General features: G+C 39.9%; 1 protein-coding gene across 3 annotated transcripts in view; it reads left to right on the forward strand.

The window, feature by feature from the left end:
* The window catches only part of LOC150103527 (low-density lipoprotein receptor class A domain-containing protein 4-like), a 282,835-nt gene that overhangs the window by 241,731 nt on the left and 27,076 nt on the right, over positions 1-14,028 (forward strand). The gene's annotated exons all lie outside the window — the stretch shown is intronic.

Below are 14,028 nucleotides of genomic sequence, written 5' to 3' on the forward strand. Positions count from 1 at the left end.
AAACTCAAGAAAATTGATCATAGCATCCACACTATTTGAGAGATTAATATAGTGTTAGCAGCAACGAGATGGCAGCACTTGTCTGCCTCTCTTCACCGGAGGCCATTTATAATTATTATTATTATTATCATCATCATCATCATCTTCCTTATACCCTCTTTTACCTTGCGGTGTCGAGGGTTCATTGATCATCGGACTTCACTCCGTTTACAGGATAAGGTGGTCAGCCTTATGCCCCAGTGTATCCTATGGCCTGTAGTGTCGAGTTCTCAAGGCCAGTTTTGCGGGATGAAAAACCCCAGAATAAACTGGGGAAAAAACCCTGCTGTCCACGCCTAAGACTGGCTAACTTGACTATGGCTGAGGAAGATCCTTCAGCTCCTCACGTTACCGACGGGAATCGAACCTAGGACACTCCTTCCCCAGGCATATGGTTGCGAAGCGCATAGCCACAAGGCTAACCGCGCGGACTTATTATTATTATTATTATTTCCCAAGACCTCATGGAGTCAAAGACTCATCTGGGAGGTCCTTTTATCACACACACATCTCATCATACCGTGTCTTAAACACACTCAAATTCCTTGCAGACACCACACTCTCAGGCAAGGCATTTCAATCATTCACAACCCTGCACGAAAAAAACCTACCTCTCACTCCCCTACTCACACCCTCTTTATATAGTTTCCAGGGATGACCTCTGGTTCTCCCCTGATCTCCCACTATTCTCTGTAGAACTTCTCCACCATTGATCTTATAACAACCCCTCACCAACTTGTAGGTCTCTATCATATCTCCCCTCTTCCTTCTCTCCACCAGACTCTGCAAATTACATCTTCTCAATCTTTCCTCATACTCAACATTCTATAGGTCAGAAACTACCTTAGTCAGTTGCCTTTGGACCCTTTCCAACATCTCTTCATCCTTCTGAAAACCCGGTGACCAAATCTGGGCACAATAGTCCATGTGTGGCCTAATCAAAGCCCTATACAATGGAACAAGAATCTCCCTACTTCTACATGTCAGTGTCCTCCGCATCATTCCCAGAAGTCTTTGTGTTGTCTTCACAATTTTGGCGATGTGTCCCCTAAATTTTAGATCCTTATCCACTATCACCCCCAGATCTCTTATTTCCTCTACCTCCAACAATATATTCTCCCTAAGCATAAATTCTGCATCCCATCTTTGTTTTCCAAATTTTAAAACCTTACATTTTGCAACATTGAACTCACATCCCCATTTGCTTGCCCCATCACTCAATTTATTCAAGTCTTCTTGCAAGGCCACAACATCTTCACTACTCTTTATGGTTCGTCCCAACTTTGCATCATCTGCAAACAATTGAATATCTCCATCCAAATCTTCGCTAATATCATTAATATACAAGTTAAATAGTAATGGCCCTAAAACAGATCCCTGAGGCACTCCACTAGTGACTTTCCTTTTCCTGGATATCGCACCCCCATACACAACTTGTTGATACCTATCAGATAGCCAGTCTCCAATCCAATGCACTAATCTAATATCCAACCCCACCTGCTCTAGTATGACTGTCAACTTATCATGAGGTACTCTATCAAAAGCCTTTGCGAAATCCAAGTATATTACTGTGTATCTTTCTCCTCTGTCCAAGGAAGCAGTCACTTTATTGTAATAAGTAAGTAGATTACTAAAACATGACCTCCCTTTAGCAAATCCATGCTGTCCATCAAAGATTATACCATTGTTGTCAACCCAACTCTGGATCCTAGTTCTCACAAGCTTCTCCAACAACTTAACCACAACACCTGACACAGAGATAGGCCTATAGTTTGATGCTTGAGTTCGATCACCTCCTTTATGAAGTGGCACAATCTTGCTCTCCTTCCACTCTTTAGGAACTTGACCAAGTGCAAGACTCGTATTAAAAAAATATGTCAAGGCAGGTGTCAACTCTCTGGCACATTCCTTCAGAATACGCGGTGATATATTATCAAGTCCCACAGCCTTATTTACATCTAGTTTACTCAACTCCCCAAACACCTCTTAATCACTCACAGTCAGTCTCTCCTCCCCATCATCAACTGCTCTCAATCTCTCCATGAAGTCACATTCACAAGATTGAAAGATCTTTATGAACTGCTCATTAAGTATCTCCACCACACATTGTGCAACAGCTGTCTTTATACCATTTCCTCCAATCAATGTCATCCTTCCATAATCATTCTTTCTTTTGCTGGCTACATATCAAAAGAACTCCCTAGGATTCTTTTTGGCTTCATTAGCTAACTGCTGTTCATACCTCTCTTTAGCTACTCTCCCCAACCAAGTCACCCTCCTTGCCTGGTCTTTGTAGACCTCATGAAATTGGTTACTTTCACTTCTCTTATGCTGCCTCCACAATGCCCTTTTTCTCTGTATCGCATGCTTAATCTCTTTATTCATCCATCTCACACCTACCTTATTTAACCTTCTCACCCTTGGAATACATTTAGACATTGCATCTACTAAATATTTTTTGAAAATCCCCCAAGCTGCATTGAACTCTTTTCCAGCTAACTCCTCATTCCATGCTACACCCACAAGCTGTCTCCTGAGCTCTTCATAATCACCCCCCCCCCTTGTATTTCCACATATACCCTTTTTTCACAGGGGGTCCTTGCACTGCTGGCAACCAGGTAATCACCTCATGGTCACTTTCACCAATTGGTGGATGATTTGACACCTCATTTATAATTACATCCTCTGATGAGATGACCAAATCCAAGACCCTTAATGCTCGTGTGCCCTCTGTTACATACTGTCTGAGGTAGTTATCCCTCAAAAACTCAAGAAACTAATTTTCTTTACTTCCAGTTGCTATCTCTTCATTCCGGTCTATATTGCCATAATTAAAATCACCCATAATGATCACCCTTTTCTTATTTGCTTGGCTTATTTGACTATACATTTCACTATCACCACCATCCACATTACTAGGTCTATAACAACATCCCATCAAGTATTTGGTTCTATTCACCTCTATCTCACACCATACTGAAAACCACTGGCCCTATTTCTCTCTTACATCTCTACCTTGTATGGACATAACTCTTTCTCTATCATCAATAGCACTCCCCCTCCCTTTTTACCCCTTCTACCTCACAAAACATATCATACCCTTCCATCTCTATTCCTGTCAGGATGTCATCATCATCTAACCATGTCTCACTTATTCCGACAATCTTTGAGTGAACAGACGCAATTAGTGCAACCATTTCATCTGCCTTGTTTCTTATACTTCTAGCATTGGTATACAAACACGACAGCTCATTTCTGGATCTACAGTTAGTTCCACTGATACCACTCACTCAATGTGATCTTGCCATGCTGGACTGGGGCCATTTCCCTTTCTGCTTCTTCATTTTAGAACTCTTTTCAATTTCATCTGTTTCCTCTTGATCCCTGGTCATCCCCTTTTCTTTCCTGCCTACACATGCTCTCACCTCCTCTTGGAGCATCCACCTTTCTCACGCTGTGTACCCCTGTCCACCCTGAGCCTCCCCATTTCCCTGCTCCTCTTGCACACCTATTCTCTCATTTTCTATACTCATACCACTCACTTCCCCATTCATTTCCACTTCTTCAATTTCTCCTGTCTTACTCTCCTGCTGTTCCACATCTCTCCCCTCTCGATCTGATTCATTCTCTCTATTCACTTCTCTACCTTCCAGCAGCAGTCTCTCCAAGCGATTTACACCATAACCACTCAAATGCAGTCCATCGCTCCCATACAGCTCACTTCGTCCCTCAAACTCATTCCACCCATTAACAAACTGTACTCCTATCTTCTCACACATTTCAGCCAGAATATCATTCATAATCCTTGCTCTCCGCCTCATTTCACCACAATCATACCTAGGCAACACACTGACTACCCTTCCTGTCACACTATTCTCTTTTATCTTTCCAAGCAGCCTCCTGACATTCATTCTGACATGCTCTTTGTTCTCTCTCAAATCATTTGTACCAATAATACAATTAACTTTTTTGCTCACTCCCGTCTCATATCCAATGCCCCAATCACTCTACTCATTTTACCGCCTGGAAAACATACCTTGTGCATTTTATCCTCTAACATACCTTTAATAATGGAGTCGCCATACAACGCCACTTGCTCATCTTTCATTAACTCTTTCATGCCATCATGATTTATTTTAATAGTTTTGACTTGAATTCTCTTAATTTCATTCCGCATCCATTTCATTTCTTGCCTCATCCAATCCAATTCACTTTCCGAATCTCGCGACAGATTCTCTCTATCATTAAATCTTTCTAACTTTATAACTCTCGACCCCCCCCCCTCTTCTCACTTTCCCTCTCATTCATCCTTCTAATTTGTGAGTTGGTGGGATTGTGAGATCCCTGTCGAGTACAATCCCACCAACTCACAAATTAGAAAACTTCACAGGCTCCTTAAGAAGGTCACTTCTTGGCCTGTGGAAATCACTAACAAATTAAAACCATACAACTCCATAAACACCCCCCCCCCCGTATTTATGGACTCTCAAAAATTCACAAGGAAAATGTGCCATTACGTCCCATAGTGGATGGCACTGATTCCCCCACATACAAACTAGCTAAACATTTGGCCAAAGCTCTCTCACACTATATTGGCAACACACCTTCATACATAAAAAACTCAGCGCACTTCAAAGCCAGCATAGAAAACCTTACACTCAAACACACTGACATAATGGTCAGTTTTGATGTCTCCTCCTTATTCACAAATGTCCCACTCAAAGAATCCTTAGAGCTAATCCAAGCTAAATTTCCTCCCGATATCACAGCCCTATTTCAGTTCACAATGAACTCAGGCTATTTTGTTTGGCAAGGAAAATTCTACAAACAAATAGAGGGGACAGCCATGGGGTTCTCCACTCTCCCCACCCTTGGCCAACTTTTATATGGAGACTTTTGAAGAGAAAGCCTTAAACTCTGCCCCACAAAAACCAACTGTTTGGCTTCGCTATGTAGATGATGTATTCGCTATTTGGCCACATGGCTCCGATGCACTCCTCTCCTTCTTAACACACTTAAGCAACCAACACCCCAGAATCAAATTCGCCCTGGAAGAGGAAAAAAACAACTGCATTCCTTTCTTAGACACACTAGTCACCCGCCAGCCTGATGGAACCTTGGTTTTCTCAGTATATAGAAAACCCACCCATACAGGCAGATACATTCACCAACAATCCCACCACCCCTCCTCACAACAATATGGAGTCATTAAGACACTACACAACAGGGCTAAACTTATCTGCTCGAATGACAATGCCCTAACCACAGAACTAAACCACATTCTCAAACTTTCTCAGCCAATGGCTACCCCCCCCCCAAAAAAAAAAAAATCCAAAAAATATTGAAACCAGTAAACCACAACCTCCCCCCCCCCTCACAACAAGGATTACTCTAAATCCATCACCATACCCTACATCCGAGGTACCTCGGAAAAAATCACAAAAATCTTAAAAAAACATAATTTAACTTCTTGTTACAGACTATATAAAAAACTGGCATCCCTTATCTGCTCTACTAAAGACCTACCTGGTGTATACCAGTCCCTTGCAGCTGTAAGCTGTCCTACTTTGGCCAAACAAGCAGGACAGCAAATATCAGAATTTCAGAACACAAGGACTACATCCATTTTCACCAATACAGCCACTCTGGTCTTGCTGACCATGCGCTGGATACCTGCCATAGAATACGGTGGAAGAAAGCCAGGATAATACGCCATAGCAAATACAGATATGAAAGGCTTTTCATGGAATCAGCTTCAGCCCTAAGAAACGATCCAAACCTCAACAAATTTGGCTGCATGAGACTTCCTCAAATTTGGGAAACCTACATCAGAAGACCTTCAGCCCAATCACCCAAGAATACCAACATTGCCCACTAGAGGGCACAATCAGGACTTTAGGAGAAATAATAGCTTCCTACTTCTTCCTCACTTACTGTTTTGTTGTGCCTGCGTGCACGTGTCTTGTACTTAAGTTCTTGAAAATGGCAACGTGACATTGCCAAAATATTGAAATATATTAAGATTTATTTTAATGTATATCCTAGTACGTTGTAATTTCTTTAAATTATATAGTGAAAATTTCACTATCATCCTTTTCACTTTCACTCTCATTTATCTTTCTTTGTTTCCGTACTTTCGGACTAACATGCATCCAACTTTTGCTGTCATTCTTCTCACTTTTACTCTCATTCATCTTTCTTTGTTTCAGTACTTTCAGCCCAACTTTCGCCATCATTCATTCTTTTTTCGCTATCATTTATTCTTTCAATTTTTTCACTTGCGATTTCTGCGTCACACCATTTCTACTTTCATTCGTTCTCTCAATTTCATTTCTTTCTGCCACTCTCGCCTCACTTTCGTCCCTTTTAACATCCGTTACTGTTTTAAAATCGCTCTTTTTCTTTTTTCCTGATTTTTTAACATTTTTTCACCTCTCTTTCCCACCATCCTTCTCTTTCAAATGTGCACCCGTGACACAATTGTTACTAACACTACTCTTGGGCCAAGCATCTCTAATCAGCTACCAGTAGAAATTGAACTTTCCCCTTAGTCTCCAAAAGTTAGACAGGGCTAAATTGGCCATATCTGCCCATATTGGAGTAAAAGGCATTATCAGATTTTTTTATGCTAAAAGTATCAAGAATAAGAGGGCAGAGTTTTTGTCATTGGTTATTGCAGCCTCACCAACAGTTATAGACATTAGTGAGACTTGGCCAACAGCAGATGATGTAGTTACAGGGATAGAATGTGAATGAAGGTTTAGTATATTCTGGGAGGATATCGAAGATAGAATGGGGGAGGAAGAGGTAATGTTAATGATAGCAAATGAATTTCAGCTAAAAAGAGTAGAAGACAGGCTTGCAAATGATAGTTTATTTGAGGCAATCTGGGTTGAGATTGAGGCTATTAGGACCAAATATACAGTTGGTTTGTGCTGTAAGACAGGTTGGGATGCCAGAGAAAATGTAGAAGACATAATCATCAAATCAGTGGAAAGAGTGAAAGGTGAGTAATTATTAAGGGAACTTCAACTATGCAGACACAGATTGGAAGGAGGAAAGATTACACAGTAGGAAGGAAATGGAATTTCTTCATCTACTAAATTCCATGTATTAGATTTGATCATAGGATCAACAGATCCGGCTGTAACCCAAGGTGGTCATTGTCCCCATCTAGGGAGAGTGATCATGCTGTCTTGATTTGGGAAGTTGTGAAACATGGAATTTTCAGTTGAAGAAAGGATAAGTGTAGAACTACAGGATAGGTGATTATTATTATAAGCCTTAGAATGCAACTTAAAACATTGTCATATCATAAAAATCTGCAAAGGAAGGATGTTAGTAGCATGGGAAATAGTTAAGGGGTATCTGAAAGACACCAGATCAGACTGTATACCTAAGTCAGGAGAATAAATCAGGTAGAAGTCAGATTGATGAGTATCATTAAGCAAGAGCTGCAAACAAAGAAAATGCTGTGGAGGGGTGTATAAGAAGAAAGGTGATCATCATGGTAAGGAAAGCAAAATCAGATTATAAGAAGATATTAGCCAAGCAGGCCAAAGGGAATCCCAAAGATTTTTTCACTGTGTAGCAAGTAAAAGGAAAATAACTATGGAAGGATAACTTTAACAAATATTGATAGTAACAGATGAAACAGTTGAGTTACTATTGAGTGAACATTTTGCAAGGGTATATCATCGACAGGAGGATACTGCTGTGAGAGGAATTAATGTGAGAATAAAGGCTGATGAATTGGATGTACTTATGATGTTGCAGATTATTAATGCAGATATGGATGTGGGATCAGATGGGATATCAGCATACATTTTATGCGAATGTGGAAAGGAACTAGCAGTGCCTCTGACTAGGCTGTTTAACTTAAGTCGCAGCTATGGTAAAATCCCAAGGGAGTGAAAAAAGAGCAAAATAATTCATTTGTATAAAAGAGGCTCTAAGACTGTGGTAGCAAGTTATTGCTCCATGCGTATCTCAGCAGTGGTGTAAAAGTATTGAAAAGTTGGTCAAGGATAGACAGAAGAGAATATGATACTCTATTGGGGGGGGGGGGAGAGACAGTATGGCTTTGTGAAGGGCTTGTCATGTGTTAATAATTTACTTTTTTTATAATAGAGTGACAGCTGAGTTGGATAAAGGAATGGCTACACGATTGTGCTATTCAATTTTTAATGACATTTGACAGGACACCACATGGAACTCTTATGCAAATTGGACCAAATGGGAATGAATACAAACCTGGTGATATGGATATGAGAGTGGCTGATAGAAAGATACCACAAAGTAGTATATTGAGGAGCAGAATTTAGACAAGCAGGTGACTAGTAGTGTGCTGCAAGGCTCTGTGTTTTTACTGTTTGATTTGTACATAAATGATACAGGAAATGATTTCAAGGGTAAATTATTCAGTTGTTTGCTGATGATGCAAAACTGGATGAGGTAATAGTTAATCAGGGTGATGTAGAGAGCATACAGGATGATTTAAATAGTCTGACAGTATGGACAAAGGCTAATGGGTACCAGTTTAATGTGGAAAAGTGTAAATCTGTGCAGTTTGGAATAAAAGATTATATGCTGTGTGCTGCATTGATGGAACTGTACTCCACGAAATTAATAAAGCTAGGGATCTGGAGGTGGTGGAAGATAAAGAATTGAAGATCAGAGGTATCTTCCCTCTGTTAGGTAGCTCTTAGGTTTACTTGGTCATTGAAGAAAACACTAATTGAAGTTCAGAGAGAAATAGTTCATAAATAGCAAATAGCTCTTAGTTTTGGTTAATTGAAGAACATGCTAACAAGCAGAGATAAGAAAGTTATCATTCCTCTTCATAAGGTCTTGATAAGTCCACATCTGGATTACTGTGCCAGTCTTGTCATCTGGGTTTCTTGTGGATAAGGAAGTAGTGGAGAGGATGCGTAAGCAACTGACCAAGATGGTGGTGAGTAGTTTGTGGAATGCTCCTTTTGAGAAGAGATTGAGTGTTTCAAAAGTTGGTTTTTCTTATCAGTGAAAAGAGAGGATATAGAAACATTTGAGTTACTAAATGGGTAATGAAAGCTTAAGGAAGAGGAAATATTTCAGCACTTGGCTAGATGAAGCAGAATAAGTCATTCCTAGAAATCAATTAAGAGTGTTGTTAGCAACAATGTGAGGACTAGATTTTTTGCTTGGAAGAAGGAGATGCACAATAGATATTGTGTAGATGGTTTGGTTCTTTGTACTTATGGAGGTGCCCTTATAATAATAATAATAGTAAGTGAAAGGAGAGCAAAATAATTCCTTTGTGTAAAGGAGGCTTTACGACTGTGGTAACATATTATAACCCATGAGTATCTCAGCAGTGGTGTTAAAAGTATATTGAAAAGTTAGTCAATGACAGAATTGGGTAGGGTTGGGTGGAATGGCTTTGTGAAGGGTCGAATTGCATACAGCATTCAGTGTAAAAGACTGCAAATTTAACTACATCTGGAAATGCTCACTGTACATTTAAAAAGTTTAGTTGGCATTTCAGCTTCCTTGTTAACACTATCTTCAGGTGGCAAGGAACCCAAATATTACATCATTACAAGTTCTGGTATGATAGGAGGATTAATGAAGTTTGTAAGTTCTTCAAACTTCTTTAGTTCTTCTAGCCTAAATAAACATGATGGCCTCAAGATTTCAAAAATTTGGGCTACTCTTCTTAGACCACATCATTCACCAATGCTCTATAAATCTCCAATCACTCAACACAATAACTAAAATAGTGTCTAGGAATTTCCCAAAAATTTCCTGATTGGAAATTCCCTTGGTTTTTCTTTAATTATATGCTCCACTGGACAGATTATTCGGTAGTGATATTTTTCTGGATGGTTCAGGACTTCAGGTTTATAAGTGTCCTTTTCTCTAGAAAAAAGAACACTTATAAGAGAAAAGAACAACTCTGGCCATAACATTGCAGCATTACTTAAACATACACAAATGACCACAGTACTTAAATTATTTAATAAGTAAATATTTCGTCCTAAGTATCTTAGGACATCATTAGTACAGTAATATAATTTCAAAGAATATTAGGAATAACAAATAAGTAATAAGTAAATATTATTTCGTCCTAAGATGCTTAGGACAAAATATTTATTTATTAAATAATTTAAGTACTGTGGTCATGTGTGTGTATGTTTAAGTTATGAATACTCCACAGGTTTCACTATATAATATTGCAGCATTAGTTAAGAATGAAGTTGCGGGCCTTCCAAGGGAGTTATTCCACTGTGTGGCAAGTGAGATGAGAATAATTGTGGACAAGTGACAATGGTGGTGATAGTGTAACTATAAAGGATATAATGGAATTATTTAATGAGCACATTTTCATACTATGTGATGAACGATGCCGTGCAGTACCTAGGAAGGAGACGAATACAACAGGGACCAGTGGAAATAAATGAATTAGAAGTGTCAATTAGGCTAGATGTTAAAAAAGGATCGGATGATATATCATCACATATTTTACGGAATGTATAAAACATTTTTATTGCTTGTTTAATGAGTCTTCCAATAGGTAGGAATGAAAGGAGAGCAAATAGTGCCACTGCACAAAAGTCATACCAACACTGATGTTTACATTCATGGGCTGGATTTGTATATTTGAAGTTGTGGTTAAAGTGCAGGAAATACTAGTTGCTAATATAATGTAGGATTAAGTTGTTAGATACAATTCTCTGTAACAGTTAGCATGGGTTAGTAAAGGGCAGGTCTTGTTTTTGCAATCTTGTATTTTATAGTCAAGTGGCACATCTGCTGGAAAAGGGAGATTGTGAAAGGGGGGGGGGTTATCATATACAGTTGATATTCATGGAATTTGACAGACTTCCACATGGCAATTTGGCATTTAATTTTGAGGTGGGGGGATATATACTATATTAGTCATATGAATAGAAGATTAGTTATCAGGATAATACATGTAAGTTTCCTATTGGGAGAGGAGAGAGAGTGCTTCAAAATAGGAAAGTAACTAGTTACATGTCACAGGGTTATGCTGTTGGCACTTTTGTTCAATCCATTTGTTAAGAATATTGACATGTATTGATATGAATCACAGGGCATGTTCAGTTGTTTGCTAAGGATTGAAAGGTATGGAGAATTATGAGGAGTGATGCTGATACTGCTAACTAAGATAGAGCTCTATCTTCAGTTGAGCACATTTGCTAATATTGCCAAGACTTCACGGTACATCACTTCTATGAGGTGGTTGTACTACTGTATAAAGTCTTAATCACACGGCTACACATATGCAAGCTATTATGTTTACATTTGGTTTGATCACTTTGTTTTGATTATGATATGGAAGCCTTGGAAGGATTCAGAATTGAGTATGAAGGCTATATCAGAACTTCATAATGTTGTTTATGGGAACAAGGTGAGGAAATGTAAATTGCAGAGTTCAGTGGATAGGCTAAAAAGAGATGATAGATAGCTGAAGGATTTTACAGAATTAATAAAAAAAATTATACCTAGAGTAAGGCCTTCCTTGGAAGTTGTATAAAGGTGCAGTGAAGAAAGATGTGAAGAGCAGATGTTTTACTGGCAACTGGAATGCATTGCTAGCATGCATTATGATTGTTGGGAATGTGAATGAGATTAAGGTTCCCTATGATGGAAATATTTCTGGTTAAGTGAAACCTACTGCATGAGTCTTTTGCTTCCTGAACATTTCCAAATACAGTACACGGTATGGAATTTATTTTATTTATTACTAATGGTAGCACCTCTCCATGAAGTATGAGGACTCATCACAGAAGGTCACTACACAACACTGTACAATTCTGCATGATCCACCATCTAATCACCCACTCTATAGTATTTTTGTCTGTTGATTGTGCATGTTTCCTGGCTGATTTGCCTATTTTGCAAGATGAAAAATCTGAGCTTCCAGGAAGTGGGAACCCTGTTAACCTGGTATGAGATCACCTAACCCAACTTCAACTGAAAAAAACCATATAAAGATTTCTGTTGTAATGAGAATTGAATTCAGGTCTTTTCAATTGAAGGATGCATGTCTCATCATTCTTCCATCTGTGCTACAGAGATGCTGTTTTCTTTTATTTTAGCTACTTTACTTTTGAGACTTTGACTCTTGATTTGCATTGTACAATTGCATTGTACAAGTGGCAGTGACAGCTAAGAGGAAGGCAAAGCAGAAGTGGGATGAATCAAGAGTGGAAGAGGACAGAGAGAGAGAGAGAAAGCAAGAAGCCAAGAGAGTTGTGGCACAGGCGAAGGCCATGGCATATCAAAATCTTTATGATCAATTAGAAACAAAGGAAGGACAGAGAAAAATTTACCAACTAGCGAAATGTAGAAATAAAGCAGCAAAGGACATCTTACATGTGAGGCAGATCAAAGACGCTGAAGGAAGAGTATTATGGAGGGATGTGGACATAAGAAACAGATGGAAAATATACTTTGAGAGACTTTTGAATGAGGAAAATGCAAGGACTCACAGAGGAGATGGGCAGCCTTCTGAGGGGATGGTGAAGAACATCAGTAGAGTGGAAGTGACGGAGGCCATGAAGAGGATGAGGAATGGAAAATCGGCGGGCCTCGACAGAATTCCAGTGGAGGCATGGAAGGCACTGGGGGAAGAGGGAATTGACCTGCTGTGGGACCTGTTCATGAAAGTTTGCCAACAGGAAAATATACCTGAGGAATGGAGGGAGAGTACTCTTGTCCCCATCTACAAGGGTAAAGAGGATGCACAAGACTGTAACAATTACAGAGGAATAAAGTTGATGTCCCACACAATGAAAATCTTAGAAAGGGTTCTTGATGGTAGATTGAGGAAAGAGGTGGAGATTGCAAAGGAACAATTTGGCTTCATGCCTGGTAGATCAACAACAGATGCTATCTTTGGGTTACGGCAGATGATGGAAAAGTATCAAGAGAAACAAAGGGAACTACATCTGGCATTTATTGATCTGGAGAAAGCATACGATAGAGTGCCAAGGCAAGAAGTCTGGAGGTGTCTAAGGGAGAAGAAAGTGCCGGAGAAATATGTCAGGTTGTTGCGGGAAATGTACAGAAATGTGAAGACAATGTTCGGACCTGTCTGGGACAGACAGAAAATTTTCAAGTAACAGTTGGCTTGCATCAAGGGCTTGCATTAAGTCCGTTTCTACTTAATATTGTGATAGAGGTGGTAACAGAGGAGGTGAGAGAAGATGCGCCTTGGACAATGTTGTATGCAGATGACATCTTGCTGTGTGCAGATTCAAGAGAAGAAGCAGGAACTAAACTGGAAAGATGGAGAAAAGTACTGGAAGAGAGAGGTATGAGACCGAGCAGAAGTAAGACAGAGTATGTGTTGCACAGTGGGTGGCGGACAGGAGATAGATCTCGAGCGGGAAGGAAATGTCAGCAGGAAGGTGAGAGACTTTAGATACTTAGGTTCAACAGTGGAAGAAGATGGAGGAGCTGAGAAGGAAGTGGGATGCAGGATACAAGCAGGTTGAAGGAACTGGAGGGAGATGGCTGGAGTGTTATGTGATAAGAGGGTGCCGATCAATCTGAAAGGCAAAATCTATAGGACAGTAATGAGGCCAGCTATGACATATGCTATAGAAACTGTGGCCCTGAGGAAAAATAACATCAGCAGGATAGAAGTAGCAGAGATGAGAATGCTTAGGTGGATGTGCGGTGTGACCAGAAAGGATCGTCTGAGAAATGACTATGTCAGGGGAAACAGTGAAAGTTACGAACTTAGGAGCGAAAATACAGGAGGCAAGGTTGAGATGGTTTGGTCATGTGATGAGGAGGGAGGATGAATATATGGGAAGAAGGGTCATGCAGATGGATATGCAAGGAAGGCGGAAGCGCGGGCGGCCAAAGAAGAAATGGAGGGAGCTGGTAGAAGAGAACTTGAGGATGAAGAACTTGGATGTGGTGACAGCCCAAGACAGGAAGGTGTGGAGGAGACTCATTATCAACAGTGACCCC

The sequence above is a fragment of the Typopeltis vanoorti genome, chromosome 9 (genome assembly GCF_054136105.1).
Source record: "Typopeltis vanoorti isolate ZY-2024b chromosome 9, IOZ_Tvanoo_1.0, whole genome shotgun sequence".
Classification (NCBI taxonomy): domain Eukaryota; kingdom Metazoa; phylum Arthropoda; class Arachnida; order Uropygi; family Thelyphonidae; genus Typopeltis; species Typopeltis vanoorti.